At 34.1% G+C, this 24,564-nt stretch overlaps 1 pseudogene; it reads right to left on the bottom strand.

Moving 5' to 3' along the window:
- LOC111539318 overlaps positions 1–23,233 on the bottom strand; it is a 33,726-nt pseudogene extending 10,493 nt beyond the window's left edge.
- Between the last annotated feature and the right edge of the window lie 1,331 nt (positions 23,234–24,564).

Raw genomic sequence — 24,564 nt, 5'->3', positions numbered from 1 at the left:
CAGCTCATTTTTGTAACCAATAGCTATATTATTCCATTCTTGTATTTGCTCTTATTGTAATACATCACAGGGGCATCAGTTCTTTTGTTTTCATCAATTATAAATATGATGAAATATTAAAGATGAAAAACAACAACTTGATTATCCAGGTCTTGAGTATGTAAAATAACAAGGTGTTCTTTAAAATATATCTTTTAAAATATATCCAGAATCCACTCACTTCTCACTACCTTTACTGCTGCCACTATAGGTCTGTCATTATCATTCCTTGTCCCTAAATTACTGTAAAAGCTCTCTAACTGGCCTTCCTATTTTGAATCTTCCTCACTGTCTTAATTTTCACAGAGTTGCCCAATAGCATATCATTCTTCTGCTCAATACCCTAACGAAGCTTCCATTTTATTCAGAGTTAAAGCCACATTCTTTTAATGGCCTAAGACCTGGTTCTTCTTGATTTCTCTGACTTCCTCTTCTGTTCTCATCCTTGTCCATTTCAGTTGCATTGGCCTCCTTTCTGTTCCTCAAAAATCCCTTGTACACTCTGGCACTAAGACACATGCCCTGCTCTTCTATCTTCCTGCCACCCTCTTCAGCCAAACCACTTCTTGAATAATCCTTGTTCTTCCTTCAGGTATTTGCATAAATAGCATTTCCTTGATGAACAGAATATTTAAAATGGCAACCCTTCTCTAGTCATCTGAAGAATATATCACCTTCTACCATTGTAAATAATTTACCTATCTGTTTTGTCTATGGTTAAATGCTTATCTCATCTACTAGAATTGGGTTAGTTGCTTATAGTACATGTTCCCATTTCACTTTCTACTTTCTTTGCCATATTAATTGTTGTATGATATGATAATTGCTTGTTGAAATTCAGCCTGATCAATAAACTGTAAGGGTGGGATCATGGATTTTTTGAAATCCATGCAAATAATGAGGACCTATTAAAATGTTAAATGTGCTCATTGTTAAATTCATTCATTCATTATTAAATGAATTCATTGTTGAATGAATGTTGAATATGATGTCAGATTTAGCATGTTGCATTAAAAAATTTAGCATGATGCATTTAAGCCTTTTAGCAAGGCTTAATGATGGCAAATATTTTTTGGTACATAAACACTTAGAGATTTAGATCTTGATTAACATTTTTCCATGTTCCTGGAATGAGTATGTTTTTATCTATTTATGTGTGTGTGTGTTTGTGTGTATATATATGTATATATGTATGTATATATTAGAACACAATAAATACATTTAACAATGAGTCTCACATTTTCAGCATTTAGTAGTCCTAAACAGAAAAGTAGAAGACACTACAGTTTGCCAGGAAGTCAAGCCTATCGATTTCCAGGATCTGCCAGGTACAACAAGTTATGTTTTAATCCCTACTGAGGACTGTGAGAAGCAATAACACCACCAACTATCAAGATACCAAATTCAAGGTTCTATTTGTTCCAGTTATCATACTCTAAACCAGGTTCAAATATATTGCAAAGATGTTCAAATGAGAGCCCTGTTTGTTTAAACTTTTTTAATATTTAAAAGGAATTACAGGAAAATAAAATTTATTCAGAGGAATCATGTATGCATATATATGTCATCTTTTCTTCAAGTTTAACCACCAAATGCTTTGAGAGCTGGTAAGTCTGAGTAACACTGGTATCTGTCCTTTTTTACCATATCAAAATCTGAGCTTAAAAAAAATCATATCAGCTGATGATGACAGCAGAGTGTGGCAGGGCTGAGAACTCAATATTCTTTTCCCAGGCTAATAAAGAGTAAATAAATATTCTGAAACTAAGGAAGGTCAGAGAATCTTTACTACTTTACCTAATAGCTAGAGCCCAAAACAAAAAAAAAGTGTCATGGAAAATGGTGGGTGATAACAATATAAAAATGGACTTGAGGATGAGAAATTTAAAACCAGCACCACTAAATAAAAGATAAAGCTGAGAGGAGAGAAGATAGAAAAACCCTGATTTTTCTCACCTAAGGCCAATTTCAGAGGAGACCAAAGGGTAACAATCTATGCTTCAGCCAAAGGTAGTAAGTGGAAGAAGGCAGGGAAAAGATGACTTAGAAGAGCGTCATCATTATGATTTAAGGAAAAAAACCAGGGGTGCAGATGAAATACCCTTACACACGCAGCAGTAGCGCCCACAAGCTGTGACCTGAAACCTTCACATCTAATCAACAAGCCAGCCCAGCTGGAGTGCTATTGTAGGGAATGAGGGAGGCAGGGAGGCAGGTAGAGTTAAAGGGAAAGAAGAGACTCCAGACAATGCAATCAGCAGCAAGGGAGTATGTGATATGTCTTTTCACATTTGTATTAGATGTATTCCACAGGTAAAATGGAATACATTTAAACATATTTTCTTCATTCTAGAAGTTCTTGATCCCAGTTGTTTACGTGAGCAGAGGTTATGCTCCACGTGATAATTTGGTATTGCAAAAAATGTATTTCAAATGGACAAAAAAAAATAGTATTAAAGTATTTTAAGATAAATTACCTTTGAATGTCAGCTTCCTTTTCAGTGCTTTGAGGAATATAAGACATATCTAGAAGATTTAGTTTGTGGAAAATGAAGACTACTTAAACCAAATGGAGGTGGAGGGCCTGTACCTTTCCTTTTTTATTTTATTATAACATTGTCCTTGCAATAACTAGAGAAGTTCTACATTTTCTTTAGACACCATTAGGTGCCAACCTCTTGCAGGACAACTTTGATGCTATGTGAATTCTGTTATTTCGCTAGTACTGAATATTTAAAATTGTGGTCATTTTTCTTGAGCCTGCCACTCCATTAGAATTAAAATTATTAACTCCATTCATATTAATTTTTGTTTTAAATATTACAGGGGGATGTGCTTCTGCACATTTAAGTCCACATACTATTTTACTATATTCAGTTTTCAAAAATTTTTCTTAGAGGCACAATTATCATCCCGTTCCATCTTATAATTGCCATGTCTTCATCATCCTCCAGGCCCCAGCTGTGTCATGTCATTCTTTCTAGACTTCTTTGAGTTCTTGCAACATTTGGAAATTAGAAAGACTTTTACTTCCAAACCTGTGGTGGTTGCTGTCTTGTAAACACTGTCATAGATGGTTGGCCTGATTATATTTAATGCATGAAATTAATAATGAATCTGTAATCTGTGACCACTAAAAGTACTTAGTTTAGTACATTCCTCCAGTTGGATGGTACTTCTACGATTAACCATGTTACAAATAGATGCCACTATTCACAAAGGGAACACAAGTGACATGTTCTATTAGCAGTAAGGAGAGAGGTATTTTAAAAACTTCTAAAGAAAATAACAGGCTGGGTGTGGTGGTTCAAACCTGTAATCCCAGCACTTTGGGAGGTTGAGGTGGGTGGATCACGAGGTCAGGAGATCGAGACCATCCTGGCTAACATGGTGAAATCAAGTCTCTACTAAAAATACAAAAAGTTAGCCAGGCGTGGCGGCATGTGCCTGTAGTCCCAGCTACTTGGAAGGCTGAGGCAAGAGAATCACTTGAACCCGGGTGGTGGAGGTTGCAGTGAGCCGAGGTCGTGCCACTGCACCCCCGCCTGGGTGACAAACGAGACGCTGTCTCAAAAAAAAAATTAAAAAAAAAAATAAAGAAAATAACATAGTCAAGTAGTAAATAAACATAGGCTCTGGATCAGACAAATCTTGCTTTAAATTGTTTTATCCAACTGTGTCATTTATAATCCAAATGTGTATAATGTAATCTTTAGTTTTCTTATCTATAAGTTAAACTCAGCTTGTGTAAGTTTTACATTGTGTAAGTATTGTTTAAATTGATGACTGCAAAATTATATTGCATTAGGGTAGAGTCATGACAGCAAATGAAGCTGGGCAATGAAAAGTAAAAGGAATAGTTAGGAAGGGAACTTAGGTGAGAACAAATGTTTCTGATTTCCAGCTACAGAGGTTCTACACATAGGCTACAGTTGATCACAATAGCTAACCACTACTAGTTCCTAATGGGAGCTGAAGGACATCCTTTTCATTTTATAAACAAGAGAAAATTGTGAAAAAATGGGAGGTTCTTAAATAGAAATTTAGAATATTAATGTATGCTTGACCCTATAGATACATCTTAAAAGTATAACATAAATATGACAGGTTCATGATCTGATTTTCCAAAAGACTTCTTGTTATACATGGCAAAATGCTTTAATGAATTAAACAAATTCATAATAAATTTTAAAAATGTTCTACAGCCGTAGTGGGAATTTGAAGTTATGGTAAAAACAATCTCTTGGCTAAAGCTATTAAAATTTAGAAGTAATTAAGAGCTTTACCTTTAGTGAACAAAACTTTCTTTTAAACTAAACAAAAAATAATCTTCCTTATTTTAATAACCATTATTCTCCTCTATTGCCCGTAATAATTCATCATTTTGCCATTTGATACAGCCTAGAAGTCAAAATCCCATCAGAGCCCGTCTTCTTTAAGACTACATATCCTTCCTCCAGCCTCCAGCTGTTTGACACAAAATGAGAAGTTCAATATACAACAATCTAAAAAAAAATCTATGCATCTTCTGCCAAGTTTCCCCATTATATCTCAATAACCTACTGTCAAGAAAATGTCAAACAATAAATAGACATCTTTTTCAGAGGTGAAAATTGTCAAGGGTCCTTTTATTTTCTCCCTTTATTATAATAAGACTTGCATACATTTTTCTCTCTCCCGGTAAAAGAAGAGAATTTGTACTATCTCCAGGAAGTTTCAGAGAATTATTATTTTCCCATGAAATGAGTCAATAAAAGTCACATAGCCATATTTGACTACATAAGTGTCAGCATTAGATTGAAAATGAGACATTTTATCAAGTTTTTTCTGAAAATTATTTGTAGCCATAGGGAAAGAACATTAACGTTGCTGAGTGTGTTGCATAGATGAGGAAAACTTAGCACTTGCTAGTAAAACATGGCACCTTGATTTTATTAAATTTACAGTACTTCAAATGCCTACAAATATCTCATTTTAAATCCTCACTGAATATTCTGTATTGTCAATATTAAATGTCCACAGATTTAAGTGAATTCTAAAATTATTTTTTCTCTCATTACAATTATACTCTTTTTTCCAAAATAAATTATATAAACTTATGTTCCCCAATAAAAATTATAGTAGTGGAAATGTGACTGTGGTAAGTAATATCCTGTATACCCTAAATTGCCTGTGATGCCACATTCTTCAGATTCTCTGGAAATTAAAAACAAGCACATTTTCCTATGTACACATTGATTTTGGGCCCAAGATAACAATCACTTAGTTCATTTATGTTTCTTTCATATCCGGTGACCTTGATTTCAGAATGGATCTCTCATTTATGGATTTTCACTCCATGCCCCCAGTTGAAAGAATAAATTTTGGGGTTATAATAAAGAATAGAAGTTAAACAGTATTTCCTACTTGGAGAGAGTAAAATCAGCATAGAGACTCTGAGTCACACATCCTAAGGGTAAAATCCTATGAATTGTCACAAAATGAGCAAACTTAGAAAACTATCAGCAAGATCAAGAAATATGGTGGCTTGCTTCCATTTTCACAGCACTTTGGGAGGCCGAGGAGGACAGATCATTTGAGACCAGGAGTTCCAGACCAGGCTGGCAACATGGCGAAACCCCATCTCTATTAAAAAATAAATAAAAAAATTAGCTTGGCATTATGGCATGTGCCTGTAATCCCAGTTACTCAGGAGGCTGAGGCAGGAGAATTGCTTGAGCCCGGGAGGCACAGTTTGCAGTGAGCTGAGAATTGCACTCCAGCCTGGGCGAAAGAGCAAGACTCTGTTGCAAAAAAAAGAAAGGGAAGGAGAGGAGAGGAGAGGAGAGGAGAGGAGAGGAGAGGAGAGGAGAGGAAAGGAAAAGAAAGGGGAAGGGAAAGGGAAAGGGAAAGGGTAAGAAAAAGGGAAGAAAAGAAGAGAAATACAGTACACTCTTGTATCTCACAAGATCCCTTTGTGACCCTTCCTAATCACTGCTACTGTCCTCTTCACAAAAGGTAACCAATGTCATTAATTATAATGATATGGAATACTTATGAACTGTATGATATTTTATGGTATTCTATGGTGTTGTATGGTACATGTTTGTCATGGTTTGAATGTGTCTCCCAAACTTCATATGTTGGAAATAATATAAAATAATATGTTAATTTGAGGTGGGGGCTTTGGGGAAATAATTAGAATTAAATAAAGTCATCAGGGTGTGGCCCCTCCATGATAGACTGGCGGCTTTATAAGATAAACTCAAGGTCTTGCCCTCCAGCCAAGTCATGCCCTTCTGTTTCTACCATGTTATGATGCAGAGAGAAAGCCGTCACTAGAAGTTGAGCAGATGCCAGCACCATGTCCTTAACTTCCCGGCCTCTTCTTTCTTCTTTAAATAAATTATCCAGTCCGTGATATTGTTATAGCAACAGAAATGGACTGAAACAGTGTTGTTTTGAGTGTGGTTTCTCTCACTCAATATTATGTTTTTGAGATTAAGCCATGCTACTCCATAAAGCTGTAGTCGTTAATATTTACTGTTATTGAGTAGTCTATTGTATATATTTCCCATCTTCATCTTATTATATCATCTTATTATAATAAGATGATAATTTCTTCATCTTATTATTGATGGTCATTTAGATAATTTCCAATTAGGTGCTATTAGGAATATTTCCATTAACTATTTTAAGCCAGTCTTTTGATATACATGTATTTCTATTGGATAAATACTAAGGAATAAGATTCTTGGACTATATGCTCACTGATAGTAGATACTACTAATCAGTATGTCAAAGTGATTGTACTCATTTACATGATCACCTGCAGTTTATAAGAATTTCAATTGTTCCTCATACACTCAAATTAATAATGTCGGTTTTTATAACATTAGACACTCAGGCAGTATAAAGTGATATCTTCTGGTTTTAATTTTCACTTCCTTATTGATTGGTGATGATGGTCACATTTTTATTTGGCTAAAAATAGCTAATTAGATAGACTTTCTCTTTAGTTTCTCTTTTTCATTGATTTATATGTTTTTATGTACTGAAATATCTTCACCCACCAGCTTATGTTTCTACATTACTGGGTCAATTGTTAAACAAAACTTTTTGCTTTTGTAGTTCAATGTATTCCAATTTTTCTTCCTGATGAGTGTTTCTTTTTTTTTTTTTATGTTTTGTTTAAGGATCTTCAGGGTCATGGACTTTTTCCTCTCATGTTTTCTTTTATAAACTGTATTGTTTTTTCCTTTCATATTACATCAAAAGAACACTCATAATTGATTTTTTATACAATAGAAGGTATTGAGTAAATCAATTTGTTGAAAATTTTAGATGGTAAATGAATATTTAATTATAATAAAATGTCTCTTCATATCTAGTAATGTTGCACTGAAGTCTGCTTTGATATTAATGTAATTATATGAGATTTATTTTGTCAGTTATTTTTATGGCATATCTTTCTATCATTTTTGCTCATTATATAAAATTTTATATGATATGTCCATATAATAAATTAATTCAAAGTTTTCTAACTATTTTTTCCTTATTCTTTTCATTTTTCTCTTTTTATCTTCTTTCTTAAATAGCAGTTTCCTAGTTTGTTCTAGTGATCCTTCTTTTTTACATTCTGTAGGCGATCACATTCATGACTATTTTTAAATGAAATTATATAGTATATTAAAGATGGTGGAGTTTAATTTCTCTCTCCTTGAAGCTGAGCTGGTCCTGTCACTATTTAACCAAAAAATAAGCAGAGGCCAGGCATGCTGGCTCACACCTGTGTCCTAGAACTTTGGAATGCCAAGGTGGGAGGATTTCTTGGGCCCAGAAGTTTGAGATCAGCCTTGGCAACAAAGCAAGATCCTGTCACCGCTACAAAGTAATAAGATAAAAATTTACTGGGCATGGTGGTGTGTACTTGTAGTCCCAACCACTCAAGATGCTACTCAGTAGGCTGAGATGGGACGATCACTTGAGCCTAGGAGATTGAGGCTACAGTGAGTCATGACCACACCACTGCACTCCAGCCTAGGTGACAGAGGACGACCCTGTCTCAAAACAACAACAACAACAACAAAATGATGCTATGCTAGTTCCAGTACTGCACTTTCAAAAGATTGACAGTGTCTGCTTCCTTCTTCTCTTGAAATATTTGGTCTTAGAATGCTTCCTCTCAGAAGCCCATCACCATTTTCTGAGAAACTGAAGCCACATGCAGAGCCCATATATGTATACATATTTTTAATTAAAATCCCCACCTGAGCTCACAGCCAGCAGCCAGCACAAACTGTCAACTGTGTGAATTGAGCCATCTTGGACACTTCAATCTAGTTGAGTCCACAAATGAATTAAATAGGACAGAAGATGGGAAGTAGAAGAATCACCCAGCTCAGACTGGTCAACCCACAGAATCATGAGAAATACAGTTGTGTTGTTTTAAGCCATTAAGCAATATATAACCTGAACAGTATACACCAATAAAATGCACATTTATATCTCTACATTCTTTTTCTGGCTTTTGAACCTTTATTTAACTTTCGTCTTGATGCTTATATCAAAGATACCTTAAACTGAGCATGCCAAAGGTTTCCAATAACTTACCTTCTCAAATCTTGTCCTTCCTCAGTGTTAGCTGTTTCACTAAATGACACCAGAATCCATGCAACTGTATAATAGAAAAACCTAGTTGGTACCATAAGTTGAAATAGCTAACCTTTAATCTCTGTCCTGTTTTTTACTCTGTCCAGGTAGGAAATATTGTTTAACTTCTATTGTTTATTATAACCCCAAAATTTATTCTTTCATTTGGGGGCATGGAGTGAAAATCTGTAAATGAGAGATCCATTCTGAAATCAAGGTCATCAGATATGAAAGAAATAGCTAATCTTTAATCTCATGTCCAGTATCCAATCTATCATCAACAGTATCAATGTTTCCTCTGCTTAATAACTCTCAATCTGTCTATTCTCCATTTCACCTGCCACTACCCCTATTTCAGGATAAAATTGTTTATTTTCTGAACTATTGAATAGGTAAGTGAAATATTTGAATCTATTCTTAAAATTACCAATCCATTCTACATGTAACAGCTAGAGTAATCTTTGTTAAATATGAAAATTTAATCCTGTGATTGCCATCCTTAAAGTGTTTCAATGGCTTTTCAATGCTGCAAAGAGAAAATCCAAAATCTTTATCATGGCCTGCAAAGACAAACAATTTGACTTCCTCCAAGCACTTCTTATTGAAGTTCTTTATGCAAAATAAGTATATTAAGTTATACACAACATTAATCCGTCCTGTATAACACAAAGTAAAACGCAAGTGGAAGTCTTCATCATCTTGGTTAATTAATCTACATAAAAACACTGGATGCTCACCATATTCTAGGTTTATTCACATATATTTTCTCATTTTATCTCCACACAATCTATTGAAAATCAGTGCTATTCTTCAACATTTCCATATAAGAAAAGTGAAATTCAGAGAAACTTAGTAACTTGCTCAACATGAAACAATTTTGAAATGATGGAGACACAAATAAAATTTGCAAATTTTTCCTCAATAATTTATTCTTCCTTTCTCCCAAAGATCTCTCTATATATAGTTTATGTGACAAATGAGAAAACAAACAGATTGAAGAGGATCAGGATTTTTCAGTCTTAGGGTTCCATTCAAGTTTACCTTCCTTAAACATTTCAAGCAGAGATTGTACAACTAACAAATCCATACTTTCTATAGAAATGCTGCCATGTTATACTCATATATCTGACAATGATTAACTCTCAATATGTACTCAGCATTCTTACATAATATTGCTGTCACTGTGCAACTGTACATATTTACTAGAGCATAGGTTCAGGTTCTGAGATAATTCATCAGAACCTAGCTTCTTTACTTCTACTAGGCCTCATTATGTCCCATAATGCATGATAAAAGAACTTCAGTTGGCCACATGACCACACAGTTGGGAATGTATTTTCTGACCTTTCCAACTTCTTAGTCTATGTCACTAAATTCTCACTCATGATATAGGAGCAGAAGTAATATGTACAACTTTCTGTGACTTGCCCTGATTTGTTTTTCCTTATTCCCATGAAATCAGCATAGGGATACTCCAACAATCTAAAATTAATCACATAGACCAAATCAACAATCTAGGAGATAGAAAAAAGATTGAATTAGCCTAGACCACTAATAGATATTGCTTAGTAGCATTTCTCTGAAAGCGTGGCTAGGGCGAATAGTACTTGAAAGGGAGATAAGCTTCTATTTCATTTACTTTGTTAACACAGGTTAGCCTTTACCTTAAGATTTTCCAAAAGCCAAATTCAGGGTTATCTCAGGATGTCTCAAGGAATTGCCAATACATTTATTGCATTAGTTCACAAATTGTTTTGCTTAAATCTTATTTCTTTAACCATACATTTTGAAAGATATTCATATAGTGCTACTCAATATATATTTACTGATTAATTTGTTTGCAGACTTATAAAACAAGTCTGGAAGGAAGTTTGACTATTACCTAGTCAAATTCTCTAAGGAGTCATAGTCCGAATAAATTGTTGAACATTAAGTTGCCAGTTAGCAATGTCTACAGCTTTGATGACACTTTGGCTGCCCCTTCTCTATTTCTCTCTGATTTCCAAAAGACAAATTGGTTGTCTCATATTTTAAGATTTCTTTGATTTATGGTGATTAATTCATCATTTAAAAATACATGTCTAAGTAGCAACATTCAGTGACAGGCTTCAGATTTGCAATTCCAGTAACATTCATAGTATGTGAGACCTCTCTTGTTTTGGAAAAGGTATGGTAGTCTCCATTCTCTTAGCTTAGATGTCAACCACAGAATTATGCTGACTTTACAAAACAATTCTTAAATATTGGGTATATATATCGAAACACAAGTATTTATATCAGCACTAGTTCAACAGAAATATAACCAGCCACCTATGTGCTTTTAACTGTTCCAATAGTTATATTAAAACAAAGTAAAAAGAAAAAGGTAAAAGTACTTTTATGACATATTTTAGTAAACCTAATACAACAAAATCTTTGTCATTTAGGAATGTAATACATGGTAATCGCAGCACTTTGGGAGGCCGAGGCAGGTGGATCACGAGGTCAGGAGATCGAGACCACACAGCTACTTGTGGGTCTGAGGCAGGGGAATCGCCTGGATCTGAGAGGCAGAGGTTGCAGTGAGCCGAGATTAAGCCACTGCACTCCAGCCTGGAGACAGAGCCAGACTCTGCCTCAAAAAGAAAAAAAAAAAGATGACATTTTAAGTCCTTTTTCCCTGCATGGTCTTTAAAATATGGTATATGTTTTATACTTATGGTAACTTCCTCAGTTGGGAAATCTGAACACAATTTTCATCAACAATATTTAATTTGTATTTAGATTTTATAAAATTTATACATGAAAAATTAGATTCATAATTTTAAATGGTAGTTCAAACCACACTTAACATTTTAGTTACAAAATTTAAATTTAAATTAATTGAAATTGAGTAAATTTAAAAATATACTTCCATAGTTATAGTAGCCTCATTACAATTTCCCACTAGCTACATGTGGCCAGAGATCATTAGGTTGGACTGCATAACAATTTTCTGTTGATTGTCTTCACAGATTTGATAATCAATTCACTCATTTAAAAGTTGCCCATATTTTAAAAAATATTCTTGTATCAGAATTTGCATATTTGTGCAAGCATTAAAAAATGTAAAATATTTTTTAAGAGTAAGCTAGAACTACTTTTTATTTCACTGAAGTTATTATCTAGCTTTTACTTAACACTGTTCTAAGATGCCACCACAGAGCTATATATAATAGCTTGAAGTTACTAATGGATTTCTAAGGAAATTAAACTTGCTCTTTAATTGTCAAAGCCTGATTATTTAAATAGCTATGTATTTTTGCAATGTCTGTGATTAAAGAATAGAAATTGTAATGTTTTCCCTGAATTTTTCCTCTGTTCAATGTAATGTAGTATAGTGCCTTATATGTACAAACTTTCCAGGAGAAATGCACTAAAATAAGATTTGTACTTTGAACTTTTGCTTCCAGCCAAGATGTAGTAGTACAGGTCAGATTTACCTTCCTAACTGAATCAACTGAAAAAGTGGACAAAATATACTAAGAAACAATTCCGAAGGTATTTGATATCAGGCAACAAAGTACAGTGATCCATGAGAGGTGAAAACAAATGGGGTGAGCCTCACCAATGGCCCCACTTACTGACTGAAGAGAATTTCTAGCCTGTGGCTTAGGAGAGGAGACCCAGGAAGCCCAGAAGTCTCTCTGGAATGAGGAGAACTGTTTATCAGAAAAGATAAAGCAGCTAGTGTTTGCAAAGTAAAGTACCACAGAGGAGAGAATTATTCCGAGAAAGAACTCTAAAGACCACAGGGGGCCTCCCTTATATCTTCAGCTTTGTATACTAATCACCACATCAATGTTTGGAAAAATATCCCAAATCCAGGGAAAAAACTGATTAAAATAGTTAGAGGGAACAATTTTCTGAATTCATACGGGACTAAAGATGTCGGTTTTTACCAGCCAGAGTAGGAAACCTCCTCATTTAAAGACCATCATGTAGGATACCCAGAATGGTTCTGCCAATGGTGAGACAAATGATACCTACATTAAATGTTGCTCTGTCCTTCTCTAACTAAGATTAAAAACAAGCTTCTGAAGGATTAACACATTTCCAAGTAATTTAACTGCATCATGCAACAAAACTCAAGAATATTTGTAGGAACTCAAAAACATTCAGTACTTGACAGGGTGAAATTCACAGTCTGAAAACAAATAAAAAATTACTAGACATACAAGGAATCAGGAAAATACAATCCATACTGAAGAGCCAAATCAATAAATGGAAAGCCAGAGCTGACATCAATGTGAGATTTAGCAGAAAAGAACATCAAACAGGGATTATATCTGCATTTGATGTGTTCAAAAAATTAAATTGACACAGGAGATTTAAAAAAGACCTCTCTGAATTGAACTTTTAGGGGTGAAAACTACAATTTCTGAGATAAAAATACAAATATTATTACCTAACAGTTATATAGAATTTGTCCTGTGACAAATACTCTCTATAACAGCAGAAAAAAAAAAAAAAAAAAGATAGTGAACTTGAAGACATACAAACACTATTTGTAAAAAAAAAAAAAAAAAAAGAAAGAAAAAGAAAAAGAAAAAGTATTGCCTGAATTTTTTTAAATTTGAAGAAAAGTATAAGCCACAGATCCCAAGAAGCTCAGCAAACTCAAGTAAAACAAACATGAATCAAACTGCCAATGACAAAGAAAAAATTACAAAAGTAGTCAGAAAAAAAGACTCATTCTGTACATAGAAACAGATATAAGGATGACAGCAGAAGACTTTTTAGAAAATGCAAGCCAGAGGATCGTTTTCAGCTTCTTTAAAGTACTGAAAGTTACTATCAATCTACAGTTTAATAATATCTTTTAAAAACCCAGGAAATAAAGATTTTTTGGACATATGAAGACTGAAATAATTTTTCATAAGCAGAACTGCACTATAAGCAATGTCAAATGGAGTTTATTAAGCAGAAGAAAAATGATGCCACAAAGTCTGGATTGACAAAGGACTAGATAACTATGAAGGTAAATATTAAAGACTTTTTCTTATTTAAAAGATCTTCAAGTCTTTTATTTATAATGTTTATATGTAAGTACTTATAATCTTTTAAAACAATTATTGATTATTTCAATAATTATAATGTTTTGCAGGTTTCTTAAATATATGCAAAAGTAAAATGCAAAACAATGATGACATGGAGACAGGGAGGGGAGAAATGGAAATACATTTGATGCTCCATATCTGTGGGTTCCATACCCATGGATTCAACTAACCACAGATGAAAATAATCAGGAAAAAGGTAATGAAAAATAACAATACAAAAACAAAAAATAATATAGCATAACAACTATTTATAAAAATTTGCATTTTATTAGATATTATAAGTACTCTAAAGATGATTTTAAATATATGGGAGGATGTGCATAGATTATATGCAAATACAATGTCATTTTATATAAGGGACAGATTTTGGTATTCACAGAAGGTCCTGGAGCCCCACTGATGTTCCGTGGATACTGAGTGACAGCTCTATCCCATTGTAAGGTTCACACTGAGAACATTAATTTGATAATATCATTTGAAAGTGGATGATGATAAATTAAAAATGTATACTATAAACCCTAAGTCAGCCATTAAAATATCACAATCAAGGTTTATAGCTTATAAGCTAATGGAGAAAATAAAATGGAATCAGAAAAATACTCAGTAAACCCAAAAGTAGGCAGAATAGTAGTAAAAAAGGCAATAAATAGTAGTGAAACAATTAGAAAACAAGGAGTAAGATGATATATTTAAACTCAACCAGATTCAAAATTATATTAAAGATGGTTTAAACATCCCAAAGGCAGAGATTTTCAGATACATTTTTAAAAAGAAAAACTTTTTTTTTTTTTTTTAAAGAAACCAACTTTAAATAAAAAGAACTATATTTCCCAGGAAATCATGTTGGCTTCCCTTTATGATGAAAAATAATACTACCTAACATTACATAGTATTGTCCTATGCCAACTACTGTGTGTATACTAAGTCATTAATGTTTGTAGTAACCTTATGAGGTAGACATTGTTATTACAGACTCTCCCCTCATCCTCAAAAAAGACTCTTATTTTTCAGATGAGGACCAGACAGTGAGAGACATAAGCCTGGAGTAGAAGCCAGAGACTCACTAAGTTCTTAAGCTGCACAAGATTGGCCCAATATGGTCAGCAAGTGGGCTCATTTCAAGGAGAGAGTGCAGGGTAATGTAACAATTATGCATATAAAGGGAGTATGACACGGACAGAAGAAGAAGGAATTTTAGCTCTTGCTGTAAGTTGGAATAATTAAAGAGTAGGGCAGAATTCTGAAGAGAAAATTTAGGAAACTTTCTATGTCAAGTTTTGAGTGATCTCCTCACAGTAACGTGTACATATCTATAATATATCAAGCAAGAGTTCTAGCATCAAAGTGCTGTTCCTTTGAATGTACATCGGACATTGATTCAGCCATGCAGGACAGTTGTTAATTTGTGTTACACAGATACATTATGAAATATGCATTATGTTGATCACGGTCTTGTCTAAAACTGAGCTGTATGAAATGTGTTCCACAGACTAGAGTTCTCAAACTGTTTTTTGTTGTTGTTGTTTTTTTTTTAACCAGTTCACAATGATACAGTGAAAAAATGGAAAATAATTTACTTCTGCAGTGCTTTACAAAACATCAATCTTTCAACAGATTTGAAAACAAAAAACAAAAAAATAAAACAAAGAAACACATTCTTAATTCTTCCCAACAGAGTTTTAGAAGCCGTGAAATAAAATCCCCCTTTGAGTATGAGGTTTTCCATTCCATGTTTTGTGTGTGTGTGTCAGTGCAAGACAGCACTGGACATTTTTGCCTTCAAATGTTGAAGAGATATTTCTACTTAAATATTACAGTCAAATGTCTAGGCTTTTTTCCTATTAGTGGTTAAATATAAGGATTTTGGAATCAGGAAATCCTGAATTAAATCTAATTTCTACCACCTAGTAGAAATGTGAACTTAAACATGTCACTGGATAATTATATGCCTTGGTTCAAATAATATCTACCATAGTGCTGTAAAGTTTATTTATAAAAACTAAGATAAAAGTATATGTAAAATAGTGCTGAAAACTTTTACAAATTAAGATACTTATACTCTGTATTGACATACAAACGTAATCTGTGTGGTCATGTTGTTCTAATACATGTCTCCAGAGCCTTCTAGGGAATCTTTCTCATCTCTTCTCTTTCAAGATGTTCTCTTCTCTCCTTGCTGACCCAATCTTTAGATGATACTTTAAAAAATCACATCTTCCTAAGGGTTCATTTTTTTAGAGGTTTCTTAAGGAAGATTTGGGACTTGTAGTTACAATTTTCAGTTTTATCATGTAGCCTTCTCTCTCCCATGGCATATAAATATTTGAGATAGGTAAAGGAAAAGGCAAGAGAAAAGAGGTAATACAGGTTCAAGTAAAGATTTATGTTATATTTACAAGAAATTTTCTCTGCTACACAAGATCATGCTTCTGACCCTTGACCTCATTGCCATACTCTATTTTTATTTACGAGGACCTTTGTGAGGAGAGAGGATATTAAGATTTGAGGAACTGGTTGTGACTTTGATGAGCTATATATATTTGATTTCTGTTGTTCTAACACATTATCACAAGCCTAGTGACTCAAAACAGCACAAATGTATTATCTTGACACTCTAGGGGTCGGGATCGGAGTCTGAAATGTATCTTTTTTTTTTTTTCTTTTTTGCCAGAAAATCCAATTTAATTCATTTTCAATTTTCAGGATTCATTTTCTTCATTTTATACATTGTTTACTTTATTTTATAGACTTTTTTATTGCTTTTTATCCAGATAATTCAAATTATAATGATAATAGATGGTTAATGTTTACATTTTGAAATTTAAGTTATAGTCAATATATGTAATATTTAGTTTAAATGATTTTTAAAATTTTTCTGAATTCTGAACAGTTTTTATTTTCTTTATTTTTATTTTGTTTTTTAATTATACTTTAAGTTCTAGGGTACATGTGCACAACGTGCAAGTTTACTACATATGTATACAAGTGCCATGTTGGTGTGCTGCACCCATCAACTCATCAGCACCCATCAACTCGTCATTTACATCAGGTATAACTCCCAATGCCATCCCTCCTCTCTCCCCCATCCCCACAATAGGCCCTGGTGTGTGATGTTACCCTTCCTGTGTCCAAGTGATCTCATTGTTCAATTCCCACCTATGAGTGAGAACATGTAGTGTTAGGTTTTCTCTTCTTGCGATAGTTTGCTGAGAATGATGGTTTCCAGCTGCATCCATTTCCCTACAAAGGACATGAACTCATCCTTTTTATGGCTGCATAGTATTCCACAGTGTATATGTGCCACATTTTCTTAATCCAGTCTGTTATTGATGGATATTTGGGTTGATTCCAAGTTTTTGCTATTGTGAATAGTGCCATAATAAACATACGTGTGCGTGTGTCTTTATGGCAGCATGATTTATAATCCTTTGGGTATATACCCAGTAATGGGACGGCTGGGTCAAATGGCATTTCTAGTTCTAGATCTTTGAGGAATCGCCACACTGTCTTCCACAATGGTTGAACTAGTTTACAGTCCCACCAACAGTGTAAAAGTGTTCCTATTTCTCCACATCCTCTCCAGCCACCTGTTGTTTCCTGACTTTTTAATGATTGCCATTCTAACTGGTGTGAGATGGTATCTCATTGTGGTTTTGATTTTCATTTCTCTGATGGCAAGTTATGATGAGCATTTTTTCATGTGTCTGTTGGCTGCAAAAATGTCTTCTTTTGAGAAGTGTCTGTTCATATCCTTTGTCCACTTTTTGATGGGGTTGTGTTTTTTTCTTGTAAACACAAGTTTTTTGAGTTCTTTGTAAGTTCTGGATATTAGCCCTTTGTCAGATGAGTAGATTGCATAAATTTTCTCCCATTCTGTAGGTTGCCTGTTCACTCTGATGCTAGTTACTTTTGCTGTGCACAAGCTCTTTAGCTTACTTAGATCCCATTTGTCAATTTTGACTTTTGTTGCCGTTGCTTTTGGTGTTTTAGACATGAAGTCCTTGCTCATGCCTACGTCCTGAATGGTATTACCTAGGTTTTCTTCTAGGGTTTTTATGGTATTAGGTCTAACATTTAAGTCTCTAATCCATCTTGAATTAATTTTCGTACAAGGAGTAAGGAAGGGATCCAGCTTCAGCTTTCTACTTATGGCTAGCCAATTTTCCCAGCACCATTTATTAAATAGGGAATCTTTTCCCCATTTCTTGTTTTTGTCAGTTTTGTTAAAGATCAGATGGCTGTAGATGTGTGGTATTATTTCTGAAGGCTCTGTTCTGTTCCATTGGTCTATATCTCTGTTTTGTTACCAGTACCATGGTGTTTTGGTTACTGCAGCCTTGTAATATAGTTTGAAGTCAGGTAGCATGTTGTCTCCAACTTTGTTCTTTTGACTTAGGATTGTCTTGGCAATGTGGGCTCTTTTTTGGTTCCATATGAACTTTAAAGCAGTTTTTTTCCAATTCTGTGGAGAAAGTCATTGGTAGCTTGATGGGGATGGCATTGAATCTATAAATTACCTTGGGCAGTATGGCCATTTTCACAACATTGATTCTTCCTATCCATGAGCATGGTATGTTCTTCCATTTGTTTGTGTCCTCTTTTATTTCACTGAGCAGTGGTTTGTGGTTCTCCTTGAAGAGTTCCTTTACATTCCTTATAAGTTGTATTCCTAGGTATTTTATTCTCTTTGAAGCTATTGTGAATGGGAGTTCATTCATGATTTGGCTCTCTGTTTGTCTGTTACTGGTGTATAAGAATGTGCTAACTTCAAGATGTTGACAGAGCTGAGTTCTTTTTGGAGGCTCTAGAAGAGAATCTGTTTCCAGCTTCTTGAGGCCATCTGCATTTCTGGGCTCAGGCCCCTTTCTCCATCTTCAGAGCTTATCATTCCAACTCCTGCTTCCATTGTCACATCTCTTTCTCTGACCTTCCCAATTCCCTCTTGCAATTCTTGTGTCTTACACTGTCCCTACCAAGATTGTCATGGATAAACTTCCAGCTCAAGATTCTGAACTTAATCACATCTGCAAAATCTTTTCTGCCACAAAAAGCAGCATATTCAGTTTTTGGAAAGTAAAATGTTGATGTCTTCTATGGACCCATTATTCTGTTTACCACACTATAGTTTCTTAACTGCCATGAAGGAGTTCATAAACATAATTAAGACTACGATTTAGCTGGAAATTGATAAGATAGTTTTTCCTCAGAGTGAGAGGAAGAGGGCACTGCATGTTTAAGTATTCTGAGCCCAAAGGGAGCAAAAAGCTAGGAACATTCTAGAAACTAAATGGAGACCTGTGTGACCAAAACATGTGTATGAGCATGAATACAAATTACTACTCACTTTAGAACTTGAGTAAGTTACTTAACCTCTCTAAATAAGACTCTTCTTCCTTATACCTGTAATATTAACATTTCATAGATTCTTTAGAATGTTTAAAAATATATCTAATGTGAAAGGCTGGCAGTAATCACTGGGTAGGCACTTGTGATTATAAGGTCAGTGGAGACTAGCTTTAGTTGCATCCTCAGGGTCCTTTTGCATTTGTTAGTGACTGTGTGCTAGAACTAAATTAATCATTTAGTAAGAGGAATTCTCTGCTATTGATACACCCAGCTCCATGTGTTCTGTCTTCTCTTTGTCATTCAACATCTTTCCTAAGTAGAAAATTTAATGTCTTATTTAAGTCCTTTGAAGTACAACAATCAAGCACAGACTGTGTGGTCTGAATATATGACATATTTTATGTACATAGTTATGCTCATTGCTCTAACTAGGTGTATATTATGTATTTAAATAAAGGAATGAATTCCTTTATATGAGCACTTTTTATCTCCATTTATCAAGTACAAGTGGCAAATTAAAGCAACAACTTTTATTAGTTTCTTAAAAGTATAAGATAAAAGATATTTATATGTGTATTGCAACACCAAATTGTATTCATATATCTCTAAAATCAACCTTCATTTATTTTCCACTGATAAAAACAGTTTTAGCTGACAGCTTTGCCAACACACTAATTAGCTCTCAGTTGCAGAATTTTCAGTAAGATTCCACCTACAACCTCTGTGTTTTATTGTCAGGTAGCCTGACAAGGATATATCATTTTTAAATGCTGAGCAGATTAAACAACAGTGAACAATTTTTTTTTCTTTGTTTCACTTCACATCATTTGGTGATGTCTAAGCATAACCGATTTGGGGTTGTTTTTTCTGTTGGTTTTTCTTTCAGATGTTTCATTGGAAATGGAACTACAGTTTTTGTCTCTTAGTTTCTACAGGAGTAGTATAATGACTAGTATCTGTATGACTTACAACATTAGAATGATGGGTGATCTAGTAAATGCCCAACACATATTAGGAGCTCAAAGAATGTTGGTTTTAATGAATGAAAATATGAATATATATGTGAAGGCAAAGAAGAAAATGCCATTTCCTTCCTGTTTTTAAAAAAATCATCTGTCCCATCATTTTTCAGTGTCCACAAAGTGTTCCATATGAAAATTAGCAATTTTCTACATCACTCTTGTCAGTAGACTGAACAAGAGAGGGACAGAAAGAACTGGAAATTATTACAGTATAATGGAAAAGACCCTAGGACTGCTATCAAAAACATCAGTCCTCTTTCAAATTCTGAGCACATGAGAAGATGGCACTTCTCTTTGGATTTCAAATATGCCATATAATTTGCTTTGATCAATGAGATATGAACAAATGTGAAATGTGTTATATGCGGATAGTCTTAAGAGGTAACAGGTAATTCAAAAAAATTGATTTTCTCTGGTATTGTAACTAGAAAAATTCAAAATGTTGCAGGCACTATTTAAGTATGTCTCTAAGGTACTTAAATTAGCAGAAACCACCTACTGAACCAAGATGGACAGGTAGAAAGAGCAGAAAACAATCCTTTGGATTTTTAGCTACTGAGATTTAGAAAGATGTGTTACTGCAGCAAAACCTATGCAAACCTAACTGATATACACCTAACCTTACATTTAAAGCTCTTCTCTGTAATTTCCTAGTTATCTTTTAAGTATTAATCTTAGTCAATTTAAAATATTAATGTTTTTAAATAATTATTTTAAATTCCAGTACTGAGTCCTACTCAAGGCAATCTTGAGTGTTTTGTGTACATTGATTAAATTATTTATTGAAAACTTGATAGACTGAAATTGCTAACCTCACTGTACAGGTGAGGAATATGGAATTCAAGAGCATTTATGTAACTTGCTTATGTCCTGATATTCAGTGAATAGAGATCTGACTCTGAATTAGATATGTATAGCTTCAGAAATCTGTCCTGTTAATCAAATTTGTATTCCATTTTTGTTCTGGAATTACATTTTAATTTTCATAAAAATAAGCAAAAAGAGTGATTTTGTGAAAACCAAATGTGATAGAAATACGGATAAAGTTCCCAACACAGAATTAAGTCAATAAATTATAATATCCCCTTTTATCTTCCCTTAAAAAGAAGCTTAAGTTTAGTGCCAAGGATAAGGTGAAATACAGAAAAGACAGAAATGGCAAGTATTATATGATAGAATTATTGTTGACAAAACGTTTTGGTTATTTTCTGAATTTCAATTACATATGCTCTTCTTTTGCATATTAAAAAATCTAATGAAGATGACTACTATTCTTTAAAATTTGACATGATTTGTTGATTTATTAACATACTATTAACTTACAGTATGTTAATAATTAATTAATATTTTTTCTCCTACTTATAACAAATAATATAAACATCTTTTATGTAGCTCATATCTCATATCTCACTTTTAGAAGGAAAAGGGAATGTAACATTGTATTTTAAACTTAATAATTCTTTGGAAAAACTGAAAGAAGGAGAAGAAAACTAGAGAATATCCAAAGTTCTGCTCTTCTCTCGTTTTTGTTTTAGGAACTTATGATTTTAATTCTTCTCACTCAAACTCACCACACATCAAAACAACCCCACTTATCAATACAGAAGTCTTACATTAAACTAATACAAAATGACCTAAGAACTTTGGAAAAGAACAACAGAAATATTTGAAGTGAAATCAAAAAACTTAAACAGCAATTACAATAAAATTCTACTATTAGAAGTAGGACAGCTGGAACAGTGACACAGACTGATACATACAAACCATGGATTAATACCAGCAATAAAGCATAACAAATTCTTGATACAGGCTACAGCTTGGATGAATCTGCAGGAAATTTGTTAAATAAAAAAGAAAACATCAAAAAGTACATATTATGTGTTTAATTTATACAATATTTTTTAAATGACAACTTCTTAGAAGCGGAAAACTGATTAGTGATTGACAGAAGTAGTGGTGGGGGCTGTGTGTAAGAAAGAGGGAGTGTGATTATAGAAGGGCAACACAGGAGATACTAACGACCAAACTGTTCTGTGTCTTGACCCTTAAGATGTAAACAGACAAATGAATGCGATACATTTTTACACAACTAAATAGACACACACACACACACAGGAGTACAAGTGAAACTTGGAAATCTGAGTAAAATTGGTGAATTATATCAATGTCAATAGCCTGGTTGTGATATTTTACTATAGTTTGCATGATATTATCACTGGGGGAGACTGCATAAGGGTCACATGCGATCTCTCCCTACTATTTTCAAATAATGTAAACTAATTATAATTATAAAAACTTTTAAATATTAACCTAAAATTATCTCAATAAGAATTTCAATTAAAAACATAAGACAATTGAACCTCCAGTCAACTTCCAATGTGTTGTAAACGCATTTCAACTAGACTTGCTCTTCGGATACCATATTCAGTATAATTGTCTATGCTCACCATCTCTTTAATAATTATTAGACTGAAAAAAAATTGAAGTATTTTATTTGTTGTGAATTGAATTGTGTACCCCAGAATGATATGTTGAAGTCCTAAGCCCTGCTGTCTGTGAATATGACTTTATCTGAAAATAAGGTATTTGCAAATGTAATCAAGATAAGATGAGGCTATAGTAGATTAGCGTGGGCCCTAATCCAGTGAGTACTGTCCTTAGTGTCCTTATAAGAAAATGAAAATTTGGACACAGTTACACAGACAGACACACACAGGGGGAAAGTCATGCAATGATGGGGCAGAGATGGAGTAATGTGCCTATAAGCCAAGGAACATCAAGAATTGCGGGCAATCACCAGAAGCTAGAAAGGGAGAGGAAGGATCTTTCCTACAGCCTTCAGAGAGAGCGTGGGCCTGAAAATACCTTGATTTTGAACTTCTAGCCTCTAGAGTTATGAGTGAATAAATGTTTGTTCTTTTAAGTGGTCAAGTTTGTACTCCTCTTTTTGTAGCAGCCCTACAGAATGAATATAATGGTATTTTATTGAATGCATCGCCTGAAATCTTTTATGTCGATGTGAAATAGTAAATTAAACCACAATAAGTAATTCTATTTTGAATTCCTCAGTTATTGTCTATTTACAATATAAAAGCTTACCTGAATTGCCAAAGCCATCCTAAGCCAAAAGAACAAACCCAGAAGCATGTATCACCTGACTTCAAACTATACTATAAGGCTATGATAGTGAAAATAACATGGTATTAAAACACAAAAAGACAAATAGATCAATGGAACAGAATAGAGAACCCTGAAGTAAAGCTATACACCTACAGCCATCTGATCTTTGACAAAGTCAATAAAAATAAGCAATGGAAAAAGGACTCCCTATTCAATAAATGGTGCTGGGATAACTGACTAGCTATACTCAGAAGAATGAAATTGGGCCCCTACATGTCACCATATAAAAAATTAACTCAAGATGGATTAAAGACTTAAATATAAGACCTCAAACTGTAAGAATTCTAGAAGAAAATCTAGGTAACACCATTCTGGATATCAGCCTTGGGGAAGAATTTATGACTAAGCCCTCAAAAGTAATTGCAACAAAAACAAAAATTGAAAAGTGGGACTCAACTAAACTAAAAACCATCTCCACAGCAAAAGAAACTATCGGCAGAGTAAACAGACAACCTACAAAATGAGAGAAAATATTTGCAAACTATACATTCAACAAAGGTCTAACATCTAGAATCTCTAAGGAACCTAAACAGCAAAAGAAGCAAAAAATATCAAATAATTATATTAAAAATGGGCAAAGGACATGAGCAGACACTTCTCAAAAGAATACTCACAAGCAGCCAACAAATATATGAAAGAATGCTCCACATCACTAATGGTATCATGGTGTTCTCACTCTGTTATAAAGAAATACCTGAGACTGGGCAATTTATAAGAAAAGAAGTTTTATTGGCTTATGGTTCTGCAGACTGTATAGGAAGCATAATGCCAATATCTGCTTCTGGAGATTCCTCGGAAAGCTTCCAAACTTGGTGGAAAGCAAAGGGGAAGCAGGCAGATAGCATGGTGGAAGCAGGAGCAAAAGAGAAAGAGGGAGAGAGAGAAAGAGAGTGGAAGGGGAGGTGCCATACACTTTTAAGTGAGCAGGTCTCATGTCAACTCAGAGAGAGAGTTCACCACCAAAGACAGCCTTCAGTGTCTTGGTGGCCCAAGAGAGTCATGAGGGTTTCGCCCTGATGATCCAAACACCTTCCTCCAGGCCCCACTTCCAGCACTGGGATTTACTACTCAACCCGAGATTTGGGTGATGACAAATATCAATCATCAGAGAAATGCAAGCTAAAACCATGAGATACCATTTCATACCAGTCAGAATGGCTATTTTTGAAAAATCAGAAAAATAACAGATGCTGACGAGGTTGCAAAGAAAAGGGAGTGTTTAGACACTGGTGGTGGGAAAGTAAATTAGCCACTGTGGGAAGCAGCTA

Source organism: Piliocolobus tephrosceles, chromosome 1, assembly GCF_002776525.5.
Source record: "Piliocolobus tephrosceles isolate RC106 chromosome 1, ASM277652v3, whole genome shotgun sequence".
NCBI classification, from domain to species: Eukaryota; Metazoa; Chordata; class Mammalia; order Primates; family Cercopithecidae; genus Piliocolobus; species Piliocolobus tephrosceles.
The sequence above is the reverse complement of the archived record's forward strand: the minus strand, read 5'-3'. Positions and strand labels throughout refer to the sequence as shown.